Source organism: Hyla sarda, unplaced genomic scaffold (assembly GCF_029499605.1).
Source record: "Hyla sarda isolate aHylSar1 unplaced genomic scaffold, aHylSar1.hap1 scaffold_1775, whole genome shotgun sequence".
Classification (NCBI taxonomy): domain Eukaryota; kingdom Metazoa; phylum Chordata; class Amphibia; order Anura; family Hylidae; genus Hyla; species Hyla sarda.
In genome coordinates, this window is record NW_026608419.1 from 22,264 (window position 1) to 36,151 (window position 13,888).

The following is a 13,888-nucleotide window of genomic DNA, read 5'->3' on the forward strand; positions in this document are numbered from 1 at the left end:
TCTCCTGTTGCTTCTATGAAGGCCATAATAGACGACATCACCAAACAGCTCCATAGTCACATACACAGCAAAGGAGAGATGTTGTTTACACCTAGTGATGTCAGTGGTATTGAGTGACATCACAGCACAGTGCTAAGGCTCCTGGGCCTGGACACAGCAGCGGCTGCAATATCTCAACGGAGAATACGTTTATATATATGTGTGTGTGTGCGCGTATATATATATATATATATATATATATATATATATATATATTTCTCCGCCGAAATCACTTTTAAACCCATTTCCACCTTTTTTTCCCTTCTCTTCCTCTTACTTTTTTTTCACGTTTTTTTACGTTTTTCTCCTTTTCGCCTCTTTTCTGGGCGTATTATTCTTCTTTTTCTTCTTTTTTTTCGTCTAATGCATACCCCATCAGTGCAGCAATGCTTATTCAATACCGCCAGCAGATGGAGACACTGGGGGATAATTTTCTAAGGATTTATACTGATTTTTCCTGTCTGAATTTGTCGCACAGAAAGTTGCAGGCCAAATATGTGTGACATTTCTGCGACTTTAGCTTCTAGAGCATTTTTACAACATTATACATAGGTGCTGAATACATAAAAAGCGACTGTTCAGCGACAGACAAGTCGCATCGGCTGAAAGTAGGCCAGAATGTCAGTCCATGTTGGAGCAGGTTTAGATACAGTCTAAAGTATAGATCTCAAAGTCTGTGCACAGAATTTAGCAAGGGCCTCGCACCTTCTGATGCATCAGGTAGGTGCACAATAGCATAGCCTAACCCTCTGTACTTTGGTCTATATTGATGCGGGACATAGACAGCCAGCTGATGACCAATCCATTAGTGCAATGGATGGCTGGAAGCATTTGTCTTTGCCTTTGCAATACCACAGAAGCAATGCATGGTCAATGTACAGCAATGACACACCTGTGTGAACAGCCAGGAGACCCCCCCCCCATGTTATGTTACATAGTTACATAGTTAGTACGGTCGAAAAAAGACATATGTCCATCAAGTTCAACCAGGGAATTAAGGGGTAGGGGTGTGGCGCGATATTGGGGAAGGGATGAGATTTTATATTTCTTCATAAGCATTAATCTTATTTTGTCAATTAGGAACATTCAGCACCCACCCGCTATCAAGGCAGCTGCCTATCATGTCATGCCCTACCTGCACAGGTGTGCTGGCTACTCAAATGATCCAATTAAGGAGGCCATTTAGTCAGCAGCAGCAGAAGTCCTGTGCCTGGACGCTCCAACAGCGGCCAGACACAAGCAGAAGCAGCAGAAGCAGCAGCAGCAGCACCACCTTTTGTTTTTTGGCTGCAGCAGCAGCAAGGCCCACAGGGCTGGCTAGCTGGCTAGCCAGCAAGCAGGTAGCAATGAAAGTAGGAATCTTTCTTTTTAACCCTGTAAGGGGGTGGTGCACTGTACCCGAAGATACTGCCATATCGGGTCAATGCATAGGGCGACGGAAGCAAGCTTCGAAATCGGCCCCCGTTCTCAAAAATCCATTTAATATATGGTCCCCAGATAGGGGACGTATCAGATATTAAACTGATAAGAACAGATACTACACTTGATCTTAGCCAAAAGGCCGAGAAGCGATAACCGTGAAAGGGGCGGGCCCAACAAGGTCCCCTTCATGGGCACTATCACTGCTTGCTGTCAGGGAGGCTGCCAGACAATTTTCCATGCACACTCTGGGCTGGGGGGCAGTCAACCACCAGTACACACAGCAGAACCTAAACCCATACCATTATTGCTAAGCAGCAAGACAGGGGCCCATTGCACTCCCACGGGGCCTTTTTAAATGCAATCCATAACCCGGATTTGCCAGGAACCCTTCTTACTCCTCCTACTTGCATGTGACACTGGGCTTAGGATCTGCATAGGAAACACACACACAAGCACACACCTACCTTTGTTGCCTGCAGATGCCTCCTTGGCTGTCCCCAAACGGTATCAAACCAACACCCACGGGAAGCTGTAAGCATAGAGGACATGCCTGCACCCCATTGGACTTACCTGTGTGGGTTAAACCCGGGTTATTTGACAACCTATGGCGGTGATGGTTCTGCTCAGGCAGAGCAGTGCTGATGCTCCTCATAAAGCTGTCGCTGCTGTGAAGGTTCTAGGTGACATCACAAATCCCTATGGTTACATACACAACAAAGCTGGGTTGTTGTTGTTTACACTCTGCAAGGCCTGTGGAAGTGAGTGACATCATAGCACTGTAGTTCTGAGGGTTCTAGATGGATGCAACAATCTCCTGTTGCTTCTATGAAGGCCATAATAGACGACATCACCAAACAGCTCCATAGTCACATACACAGCAAAGGAGAGATGTTGTTTACACCTAGTGATGTCAGTGGTATTGAGTGACATCACAGCACAGTGCTAAGGCTCCTGGGCCTGGACACAGCAGCGGCTGCAATATCTCAACGGAGAATACGTTTATATATATGTGTGTGTGTGCGCGTATATATATATATATATATATATATATATATATATATATATATATTTCTCCGCCGAAATCACTTTTAAACCCATTTCCACCTTTTTTTCCCTTCTCTTCCTCTTACTTTTTTTTCACGTTTTTTTACGTTTTTCTCCTTTTCGCCTCTTTTCTGGGCGTATTATTCTTCTTTTTCTTCTTTTTTTTCGTCTAATGCATACCCCATCAGTGCAGCAATGCTTATTCAATACCGCCAGCAGATGGAGACACTGGGGGATAATTTTCTAAGGATTTATACTGATTTTTCCTGTCTGAATTTGTCGCACAGAAAGTTGCAGGCCAAATATGTGTGACATTTCTGCGACTTTAGCTTCTAGAGCATTTTTACAACATTATACATAGGTGCTGAATACATAAAAAGCGACTGTTCAGCGACAGACAAGTCGCATCGGCTGAAAGTAGGCCAGAATGTCAGTCCATGTTGGAGCAGGTTTAGATACAGTCTAAAGTATAGATCTCAAAGTCTGTGCACAGAATTTAGCAAGGGCCTCGCACCTTCTGATGCATCAGGTAGGTGCACAATAGCATAGCCTAACCCTCTGTACTTTGGTCTATATTGATGCGGGACATAGACAGCCAGCTGATGACCAATCCATTAGTGCAATGGATGGCTGGAAGCATTTGTCTTTGCCTTTGCAATACCACAGAAGCAATGCATGGTCAATGTACAGCAATGACACACCTGTGTGAACAGCCAGGAGACCCCCCCCCCATGTTATGTTACATAGTTACATAGTTAGTACGGTCGAAAAAAGACATATGTCCATCAAGTTCAACCAGGGAATTAAGGGGTAGGGGTGTGGCGCGATATTGGGGAAGGGATGAGATTTTATATTTCTTCATAAGCATTAATCTTATTTTGTCAATTAGGAACATTCAGCACCCACCCGCTATCAAGGCAGCTGCCTATCATGTCATGCCCTACCTGCACAGGTGTGCTGGCTACTCAAATGATCCAATTAAGGAGGCCATTTAGTCAGCAGCAGCAGAAGTCCTGTGCCTGGACGCTCCAACAGCGGCCAGACACAAGCAGAAGCAGCAGAAGCAGCAGCAGCAGCACCACCTTTTGTTTTTTGGCTGCAGCAGCAGCAAGGCCCACAGGGCTGGCTAGCTGGCTAGCCAGCAAGCAGGTAGCAATGAAAGTAGGAATCTTTCTTTTTAACCCTGTAAGGGGGTGGTGCACTGTACCCGAAGATACTGCCATATCGGGTCAATGCATAGGGCGACGGAAGCAAGCTTCGAAATCGGCCCCCGTTCTCAAAAATCCATTTAATATATGGTCCCCAGATAGGGGACGTATCAGATATTAAACTGATAAGAACAGATACTACACTTGATCTTAGCCAAAAGGCCGAGAAGCGATAACCGTGAAAGGGGCGGGCCCAACAAGGTCCCCTTCATGGGCACTATCACTGCTTGCTGTCAGGGAGGCTGCCAGACAATTTTCCATGCACACTCTGGGCTGGGGGGCAGTCAACCACCAGTACACACAGCAGAACCTAAACCCATACCATTATTGCTAAGCAGCAAGACAGGGGCCCATTGCACTCCCACGGGGCCTTTTTAAATGCAATCCATAACCCGGATTTGCCAGGAACCCTTCTTACTCCTCCTACTTGCATGTGACACTGGGCTTAGGATCTGCATAGGAAACACACACACAAGCACACACCTACCTTTGTTGCCTGCAGATGCCTCCTTGGCTGTCCCCAAACGGTATCAAACCAACACCCACGGGAAGCTGTAAGCATAGAGGACATGCCTGCACCCCATTGGACTTACCTGTGTGGGTTAAACCCGGGTTATTTGACAACCTATGGCGGTGATGGTTCTGCTCAGGCAGAGCAGTGCTGATGCTCCTCATAAAGCTGTCGCTGCTGTGAAGGTTCTAGGTGACATCACAAATCCCTATGGTTACATACACAACAAAGCTGGGTTGTTGTTGTTTACACTCTGCAAGGCCTGTGGAAGTGAGTGACATCATAGCACTGTAGTTCTGAGGGTTCTAGATGGATGCAACAATCTCCTGTTGCTTCTATGAAGGCCATAATAGACGACATCACCAAACAGCTCCATAGTCACATACACAGCAAAGGAGAGATGTTGTTTACACCTAGTGATGTCAGTGGTATTGAGTGACATCACAGCACAGTGCTAAGGCTCCTGGGCCTGGACACAGCAGCGGCTGCAATATCTCAACGGAGAATACGTTTATATATATGTGTGTGTGTGCGCGTATATATATATATATATATATATATATATATATATATATATATATATATTTCTCCGCCGAAATCACTTTTAAACCCATTTCCACCTTTTTTTCCCTTCTCTTCCTCTTACTTTTTTTTCACGTTTTTTTACGTTTTTCTCCTTTTCGCCTCTTTTCTGGGCGTATTATTCTTCTTTTTCTTCTTTTTTTTCGTCTAATGCATACCCCATCAGTGCAGCAATGCTTATTCAATACCGCCAGCAGATGGAGACACTGGGGGATAATTTTCTAAGGATTTATACTGATTTTTCCTGTCTGACTTTGTCGCACAGAAAGTTGCAGGCCAAATATGTGTGACATTTCTGCGACTTTAGCTTCTAGAGCATTTTTACAACATTATACATAGGTGCTGAATACATAAAAAGCGACTGTTCAGCGACAGACAAGTCGCATCGGCTGAAAGTAGGCCAGAATGTCAGTCCATGTTGGAGCAGGTTTAGATACAGTCTAAAGTATAGATCTCAAAGTCTGTGCACAGAATTTAGCAAGGGCCTCGCACCTTCTGATGCATCAGGTAGGTGCACAATAGCATAGCCTAACCCTCTGTACTTTGGTCTATATTGATGCGGGACATAGACAGCCAGCTGATGACCAATCCATTAGTGCAATGGATGGCTGGAAGCATTTGTCTTTGCCTTTGCAATACCACAGAAGCAATGCATGGTCAATGTACAGCAATGACACACCTGTGTGAACAGCCAGGAGACCCCCCCCCCATGTTATGTTACATAGTTACATAGTTAGTACGGTCGAAAAAAGACATATGTCCATCAAGTTCAACCAGGGAATTAAGGGGTAGGGGTGTGGCGCGATATTGGGGAAGGGATGAGATTTTATATTTCTTCATAAGCATTAATCTTATTTTGTCAATTAGGAACATTCAGCACCCACCCGCTATCAAGGCAGCTGCCTATCATGTCATGCCCTACCTGCACAGGTGTGCTGGCTACTCAAATGATCCAATTAAGGAGGCCATTTAGTCAGCAGCAGCAGAAGTCCTGTGCCTGGACGCTCCAACAGCGGCCAGACACAAGCAGAAGCAGCAGAAGCAGCAGCAGCAGCACCACCTTTTGTTTTTTGGCTGCAGCAGCAGCAAGGCCCACAGGGCTGGCTAGCTGGCTAGCCAGCAAGCAGGTAGCAATGAAAGTAGGAATCTTTCTTTTTAACCCTGTAAGGGGGTGGTGCACTGTACCCGAAGATACTGCCATATCGGGTCAATGCATAGGGCGACGGAAGCAAGCTTCGAAATCGGCCCCCGTTCTCAAAAATCCATTTAATATATGGTCCCCAGATAGGGGACGTATCAGATATTAAACTGATAAGAACAGATACTACACTTGATCTTAGCCAAAAGGCCGAGAAGCGATAACCGTGAAAGGGGCGGGCCCAACAAGGTCCCCTTCATGGGCACTATCACTGCTTGCTGTCAGGGAGGCTGCCAGACAATTTTCCATGCACACTCTGGGCTGGGGGGCAGTCAACCACCAGTACACACAGCAGAACCTAAACCCATACCATTATTGCTAAGCAGCAAGACAGGGGCCCATTGCACTCCCACGGGGCCTTTTTAAATGCAATCCATAACCCGGATTTGCCAGGAACCCTTCTTACTCCTCCTACTTGCATGTGACACTGGGCTTAGGATCTGCATAGGAAACACACACACAAGCACACACCTACCTTTGTTGCCTGCAGATGCCTCCTTGGCTGTCCCCAAACGGTATCAAACCAACACCCACGGGAAGCTGTAAGCATAGAGGACATGCCTGCACCCCATTGGACTTACCTGTGTGGGTTAAACCCGGGTTATTTGACAACCTATGGCGGTGATGGTTCTGCTCAGGCAGAGCAGTGCTGATGCTCCTCATAAAGCTGTCGCTGCTGTGAAGGTTCTAGGTGACATCACAAATCCCTATGGTTACATACACAACAAAGCTGGGTTGTTGTTGTTTACACTCTGCAAGGCCTGTGGAAGTGAGTGACATCATAGCACTGTAGTTCTGAGGGTTCTAGATGGATGCAACAATCTCCTGTTGCTTCTATGAAGGCCATAATAGACGACATCACCAAACAGCTCCATAGTCACATACACAGCAAAGGAGAGATGTTGTTTACACCTAGTGATGTCAGTGGTATTGAGTGACATCACAGCACAGTGCTAAGGCTCCTGGGCCTGGACACAGCAGCGGCTGCAATATCTCAACGGAGAATACGTTTATATATATGTGTGTGTGTGCGCGTATATATATATATATATATATATATATATATATATATATATTTCTCCGCCGAAATCACTTTTAAACCCATTTCCACCTTTTTTTCCCTTCTCTTCCTCTTACTTTTTTTTCACGTTTTTTTACGTTTTTCTCCTTTTCGCCTCTTTTCTGGGCGTATTATTCTTCTTTTTCTTCTTTTTTTTCGTCTAATGCATACCCCATCAGTGCAGCAATGCTTATTCAATACCGCCAGCAGATGGAGACACTGGGGGATAATTTTCTAAGGATTTATACTGATTTTTCCTGTCTGAATTTGTCGCACAGAAAGTTGCAGGCCAAATATGTGTGACATTTCTGCGACTTTAGCTTCTAGAGCATTTTTACAACATTATACATAGGTGCTGAATACATAAAAAGCGACTGTTCAGCGACAGACAAGTCGCATCGGCTGAAAGTAGGCCAGAATGTCAGTCCATGTTGGAGCAGGTTTAGATACAGTCTAAAGTATAGATCTCAAAGTCTGTGCACAGAATTTAGCAAGGGCCTCGCACCTTCTGATGCATCAGGTAGGTGCACAATAGCATAGCCTAACCCTCTGTACTTTGGTCTATATTGATGCGGGACATAGACAGCCAGCTGATGACCAATCCATTAGTGCAATGGATGGCTGGAAGCATTTGTCTTTGCCTTTGCAATACCACAGAAGCAATGCATGGTCAATGTACAGCAATGACACACCTGTGTGAACAGCCAGGAGACCCCCCCCCCCATGTTATGTTACATAGTTACATAGTTAGTACGGTCGAAAAAAGACATATGTCCATCAAGTTCAACCAGGGAATTAAGGGGTAGGGGTGTGGCGCGATATTGGGGAAGGGATGAGATTTTATATTTCTTCATAAGCATTAATCTTATTTTGTCAATTAGGAACATTCAGCACCCACCCGCTATCAAGGCAGCTGCCTATCATGTCATGCCCTACCTGCACAGGTGTGCTGGCTACTCAAATGATCCAATTAAGGAGGCCATTTAGTCAGCAGCAGCAGAAGTCCTGTGCCTGGACGCTCCAACAGCGGCCAGACACAAGCAGAAGCAGCAGAAGCAGCAGCAGCAGCACCACCTTTTGTTTTTTGGCTGCAGCAGCAGCAAGGCCCACAGGGCTGGCTAGCTGGCTAGCCAGCAAGCAGGTAGCAATGAAAGTAGGAATCTTTCTTTTTAACCCTGTAAGGGGGTGGTGCACTGTACCCGAAGATACTGCCATATCGGGTCAATGCATAGGGCGACGGAAGCAAGCTTCGAAATCGGCCCCCGTTCTCAAAAATCCATTTAATATATGGTCCCCAGATAGGGGACGTATCAGATATTAAACTGATAAGAACAGATACTACACTTGATCTTAGCCAAAAGGCCGAGAAGCGATAACCGTGAAAGGGGCGGGCCCAACAAGGTCCCCTTCATGGGCACTATCACTGCTTGCTGTCAGGGAGGCTGCCAGACAATTTTCCATGCACACTCTGGGCTGGGGGGCAGTCAACCACCAGTACACACAGCAGAACCTAAACCCATACCATTATTGCTAAGCAGCAAGACAGGGGCCCATTGCACTCCCACGGGGCCTTTTTAAATGCAATCCATAACCCGGATTTGCCAGGAACCCTTCTTACTCCTCCTACTTGCATGTGACACTGGGCTTAGGATCTGCATAGGAAACACACACACAAGCACACACCTACCTTTGTTGCCTGCAGATGCCTCCTTGGCTGTCCCCAAACGGTATCAAACCAACACCCACGGGAAGCTGTAAGCATAGAGGACATGCCTGCACCCCATTGGACTTACCTGTGTGGGTTAAACCCGGGTTATTTGACAACCTATGGCGGTGATGGTTCTGCTCAGGCAGAGCAGTGCTGATGCTCCTCATAAAGCTGTCGCTGCTGTGAAGGTTCTAGGTGACATCACAAATCCCTATGGTTACATACACAACAAAGCTGGGTTGTTGTTGTTTACACTCTGCAAGGCCTGTGGAAGTGAGTGACATCATAGCACTGTAGTTCTGAGGGTTCTAGATGGATGCAACAATCTCCTGTTGCTTCTATGAAGGCCATAATAGACGACATCACCAAACAGCTCCATAGTCACATACACAGCAAAGGAGAGATGTTGTTTACACCTAGTGATGTCAGTGGTATTGAGTGACATCACAGCACAGTGCTAAGGCTCCTGTGCCTGGACACAGCAGCGGCTGCAATATCTCAACGGAGAATACGTTTATATATATGTGTGTGTGTGCGTGTATATATATATATATATATATATATATATATATATATATATATATATATTTCTCCGCCGAAATCACTTTTAAACCCATTTCCACCTTTTTTTCCCTTCTCTTCCTCTTACTTTTTTTTCACGTTTTTTTACGTTTTTCTCCTTTTCGCCTCTTTTCTGGGCGTATTATTCTTCTTTTTCTTCTTTTTTTTCGTCTAATGCATACCCCATCAGTGCAGCAATGCTTATTCAATACCGCCAGCAGATGGAGACACTGGGGGATAATTTTCTAAGGATTTATACTGATTTTTCCTGTCTGACTTTGTCGCACAGAAAGTTGCAGGCCAAATATGTGTGACATTTCTGCGACTTTAGCTTCTAGAGCATTTTTACAACATTATACATAGGTGCTGAATACATAAAAAGCGACTGTTCAGCGACAGACAAGTCGCATCGGCTGAAAGTAGGCCAGAATGTCAGTCCATGTTGGAGCAGGTTTAGATACAGTCTAAAGTATAGATCTCAAAGTCTGTGCACAGAATTTAGCAAGGGCCTCGCACCTTCTGATGCATCAGGTAGGTGCACAATAGCATAGCCTAACCCTCTGTACTTTGGTCTATATTGATGCGGGACATAGACAGCCAGCTGATGACCAATCCATTAGTGCAATGGATGGCTGGAAGCATTTGTCTTTGCCTTTGCAATACCACAGAAGCAATGCATGGTCAATGTACAGCAATGACACACCTGTGTGAACAGCCAGGAGACCCCCCCCCCATGTTATGTTACATAGTTACATAGTTAGTACGGTCGAAAAAAGACATATGTCCATCAAGTTCAACCAGGGAATTAAGGGGTAGGGGTGTGGCGCGATATTGGGGAAGGGATGAGATTTTATATTTCTTCATAAGCATTAATCTTATTTTGTCAATTAGGAACATTCAGCACCCACCCGCTATCAAGGCAGCTGCCTATCATGTCATGCCCTACCTGCACAGGTGTGCTGGCTACTCAAATGATCCAATTAAGGAGGCCATTTAGTCAGCAGCAGCAGAAGTCCTGTGCCTGGACGCTCCAACAGTGGCCAGACACAAGCAGAAGCAGCAGAAGCAGCAGCAGCAGCACCACCTTTTGTTTTTTGGCTGCAGCAGCAGCAAGGCCCACAGGGCTGGCTAGCTGGCTAGCCAGCAAGCAGGTAGCAATGAAAGTAGGAATCTTTCTTTTTAACCCTGTAAGGGGGTGGTGCACTGTACCCGAAGATACTGCCATATCGGGTCAATGCATAGGGCGACGGAAGCAAGCTTCGAAATCGGCCCCCGTTCTCAAAAATCCATTTAATATATGGTCCCCAGATAGGGGACGTATCAGATATTAAACTGATAAGAACAGATACTACACTTGATCTTAGCCAAAAGGCCGAGAAGCGATTACCGTGAAAGGGGCGGGCCCAACAAGGTCCCCTTCATGGGCACTATCACTGCTTGCTGTCAGGGAGGCTGCCAGACAATTTTCCATGCACACTCTGGGCTGGGGGGCAGTCAACCACCAGTACACACAGCAGAACCTAAACCCATACCATTATTGCTAAGCAGCAAGACAGGGGCCCATTGCACTCCCACGGGGCCTTTTTAAATGCAATCCATAACCCGGATTTGCCAGGAACCCTTCTTACTCCTCCTACTTGCATGTGACACTGGGCTTAGGATCTGCATAGGAAACACACACACAAGCACACACCTACCTTTGTTGCCTGCAGATGCCTCCTTGGCTGTCCCCAAACGGTATCAAACCAACACCCACGGGAAGCTGTAAGCATAGAGGACATGCCTGCACCCCATTGGACTTACCTGTGTGGGTTAAACCCGGGTTATTTGACAACCTATGGCGGTGATGGTTCTGCTCAGGCAGAGCAGTGCTGATGCTCCTCATAAAGCTGTCGCTGCTGTGAAGGTTCTAGGTGACATCACAAATCCCTATGGTTACATACACAACAAAGCTGGGTTGTTGTTGTTTACACTCTGCAAGGCCTGTGGAAGTGAGTGACATCATAGCACTGTAGTTCTGAGGGTTCTAGATGGATGCAACAATCTCCTGTTGCTTCTATGAAGGCCATAATAGACGACATCACCAAACAGCTCCATAGTCACATACACAGCAAAGGAGAGATGTTGTTTACACCTAGTGATGTCAGTGGTATTGAGTGACATCACAGCACAGTGCTAAGGCTCCTGGGCCTGGACACAGCAGCGGCTGCAATATCTCAACGGAGAATACGTTTATATATATGTGTGTGTGTGCGCGTATATATATATATATATATATATATATATATATATATATATATATATATATATATTTCTCCGCCGAAATCACTTTTAAACCCATTTCCACCTTTTTTTCCCTTCTCTTCCTCTTACTTTTTTTTCACGTTTTTTTACGTTTTTCTCCTTTTCGCCTCTTTTCTGGGCGTATTATTCTTCTTTTTCTTCTTTTTTTTCGTCTAATGCATACCCCATCAGTGCAGCAATGCTTATTCAATACCGCCAGCAGATGGAGACACTGGGGGATAATTTTCTAAGGATTTATACTGATTTTTCCTGTCTGAATTTGTCGCACAGAAAGTTGCAGGCCAAATATGTGTGACATTTCTGCGACTTTAGCTTCTAGAGCATTTTTACAACATTATACATAGGTGCTGAATACATAAAAAGCGACTGTTCAGCGACAGACAAGTCGCATCGGCTGAAAGTAGGCCAGAATGTCAGTCCATGTTGGAGCAGGTTTAGATACAGTCTAAAGTATAGATCTCAAAGTCTGTGCACAGAATTTAGCAAGGGCCTCGCACCTTCTGATGCATCAGGTAGGTGCACAATAGCATAGCCTAACCCTCTGTACTTTGGTCTATATTGATGCGGGACATAGACAGCCAGCTGATGACCAATCCATTAGTGCAATGGATGGCTGGAAGCATTTGTCTTTGCCTTTGCAATACCACAGAAGCAATGCATGGTCAATGTACAGCAATGACACACCTGTGTGAACAGCCAGGAGACCCCCCCCCCATGTTATGTTACATAGTTACATAGTTAGTACGGTCGAAAAAAGACATATGTCCATCAAGTTCAACCAGGGAATTAAGGGGTAGGGGTGTGGCGCGATATTGGGGAAGGGATGAGATTTTATATTTCTTCATAAGCATTAATCTTATTTTGTCAATTAGGAACATTCAGCACCCACCCGCTATCAAGGCAGCTGCCTATCATGTCATGCCCTACCTGCACAGGTGTGCTGGCTACTCAAATGATCCAATTAAGGAGGCCATTTAGTCAGCAGCAGCAGAAGTCCTGTGCCTGGACGCTCCAACAGCGGCCAGACACAAGCAGAAGCAGCAGAAGCAGCAGCAGCAGCACCACCTTTTGTTTTTTGGCTGCAGCAGCAGCAAGGCCCACAGGGCTGGCTAGCTGGCTAGCCAGCAAGCAGGTAGCAATGAAAGTAGGAATCTTTCTTTTTAACCCTGTAAGGGGGTGGTGCACTGTACCCGAAGATACTGCCATATCGGGTCAATGCATAGGGCGACGGAAGCAAGCTTCGAAATCGGCCCCCGTTCTCAAAAATCCATTTAATATATGGTCCCCAGATAGGGGACGTATCAGATATTAAACTGATAAGAACAGATACTACACTTGATCTTAGCCAAAAGGCCGAGAAGCGATAACCGTGAAAGGGGCGGGCCCAACAAGGTCCCCTTCATGGGCACTATCACTGCTTGCTGTCAGGGAGGCTGCCAGACAATTTTCCATGCACACTCTGGGCTGGGGGGCAGTCAACCACCAGTACACACAGCAGAACCTAAACCCATACCATTATTGCTAAGCAGCAAGACAGGGGCCCATTGCACTCCCACGGGGCCTTTTTAAATGCAATCCATAACCCGGATTTGCCAGGAACCCTTCTTACTCCTCCTACTTGCATGTGACACTGGGCTTAGGATCTGCATAGGAAACACACACACAAGCACACACCTACCTTTGTTGCCTGCAGATGCCTCCTTGGCTGTCCCCAAACGGTATCAAACCAACACCCACGGGAAGCTGTAAGCATAGAGGACATGCCTGCACCCCATTGGACTTACCTGTGTGGGTTAAACCCGGGTTATTTGACAACCTATGGCGGTGATGGTTCTGCTCAGGCAGAGCAGTGCTGATGCTCCTCATAAAGCTGTCGCTGCTGTGAAGGTTCTAGGTGACATCACAAATCCCTATGGTTACATACACAACAAAGCTGGGTTGTTGTTGTTTACACTCTGCAAGGCCTGTGGAAGTGAGTGACATCATAGCACTGTAGTTCTGAGGGTTCTAGATGGATGCAACAATCTCCTGTTGCTTCTATGAAGGCCATAATAGACGACATCACCAAACAGCTCCATAGTCACATACACAGCAAAGGAGAGATGTTGTTTACACCTAGTGATGTCAGTGGTATTGAGTGACATCACAGCACAGTGCTAAGGCTCCTGGGCCTGGACACAGCAGCGGCTGCAATATCTCAACGGAGAATACGTTTATATATATGTGTGTGTGTGCGCGTATATATATATAT

General features: G+C 45.9%; 6 non-coding genes across 6 annotated transcripts; all 6 read right to left on the reverse strand.

The window, feature by feature from the left end:
* Positions 1–1,421: 1,421 nt before the first annotated feature.
* Positions 1,422–1,612, reverse strand: LOC130313499 (U2 spliceosomal RNA). Its single transcript, XR_008861409.1, has one exon. It is a non-coding gene; the product is annotated as a U2 spliceosomal RNA (small nuclear RNA).
* Positions 1,613–3,696: 2,084 nt separating this feature from the next.
* On the reverse strand, positions 3,697–3,887 carry LOC130313500 (U2 spliceosomal RNA). The gene has a single exon (XR_008861410.1). It is a non-coding gene; the product is annotated as a U2 spliceosomal RNA (small nuclear RNA).
* A 2,088-nt stretch (positions 3,888–5,975) lies between these two features.
* LOC130313501 (U2 spliceosomal RNA) lies at positions 5,976–6,166 on the reverse strand. The gene has a single exon (XR_008861411.1). It is a non-coding gene; the product is annotated as a U2 spliceosomal RNA (small nuclear RNA).
* Positions 6,167–8,247: 2,081 nt separating this feature from the next.
* LOC130313502 (U2 spliceosomal RNA) lies at positions 8,248–8,438 on the reverse strand. The gene has a single exon (XR_008861412.1). It is a non-coding gene; the product is annotated as a U2 spliceosomal RNA (small nuclear RNA).
* Positions 8,439–10,526: 2,088 nt separating this feature from the next.
* Positions 10,527–10,717, reverse strand: LOC130313503 (U2 spliceosomal RNA). Its single transcript, XR_008861413.1, has one exon. It is a non-coding gene; the product is annotated as a U2 spliceosomal RNA (small nuclear RNA).
* A 2,094-nt stretch (positions 10,718–12,811) lies between these two features.
* On the reverse strand, positions 12,812–13,002 carry LOC130313506 (U2 spliceosomal RNA). The gene has a single exon (XR_008861415.1). It is a non-coding gene; the product is annotated as a U2 spliceosomal RNA (small nuclear RNA).
* Positions 13,003–13,888: the final 886 nt, after the last annotated feature.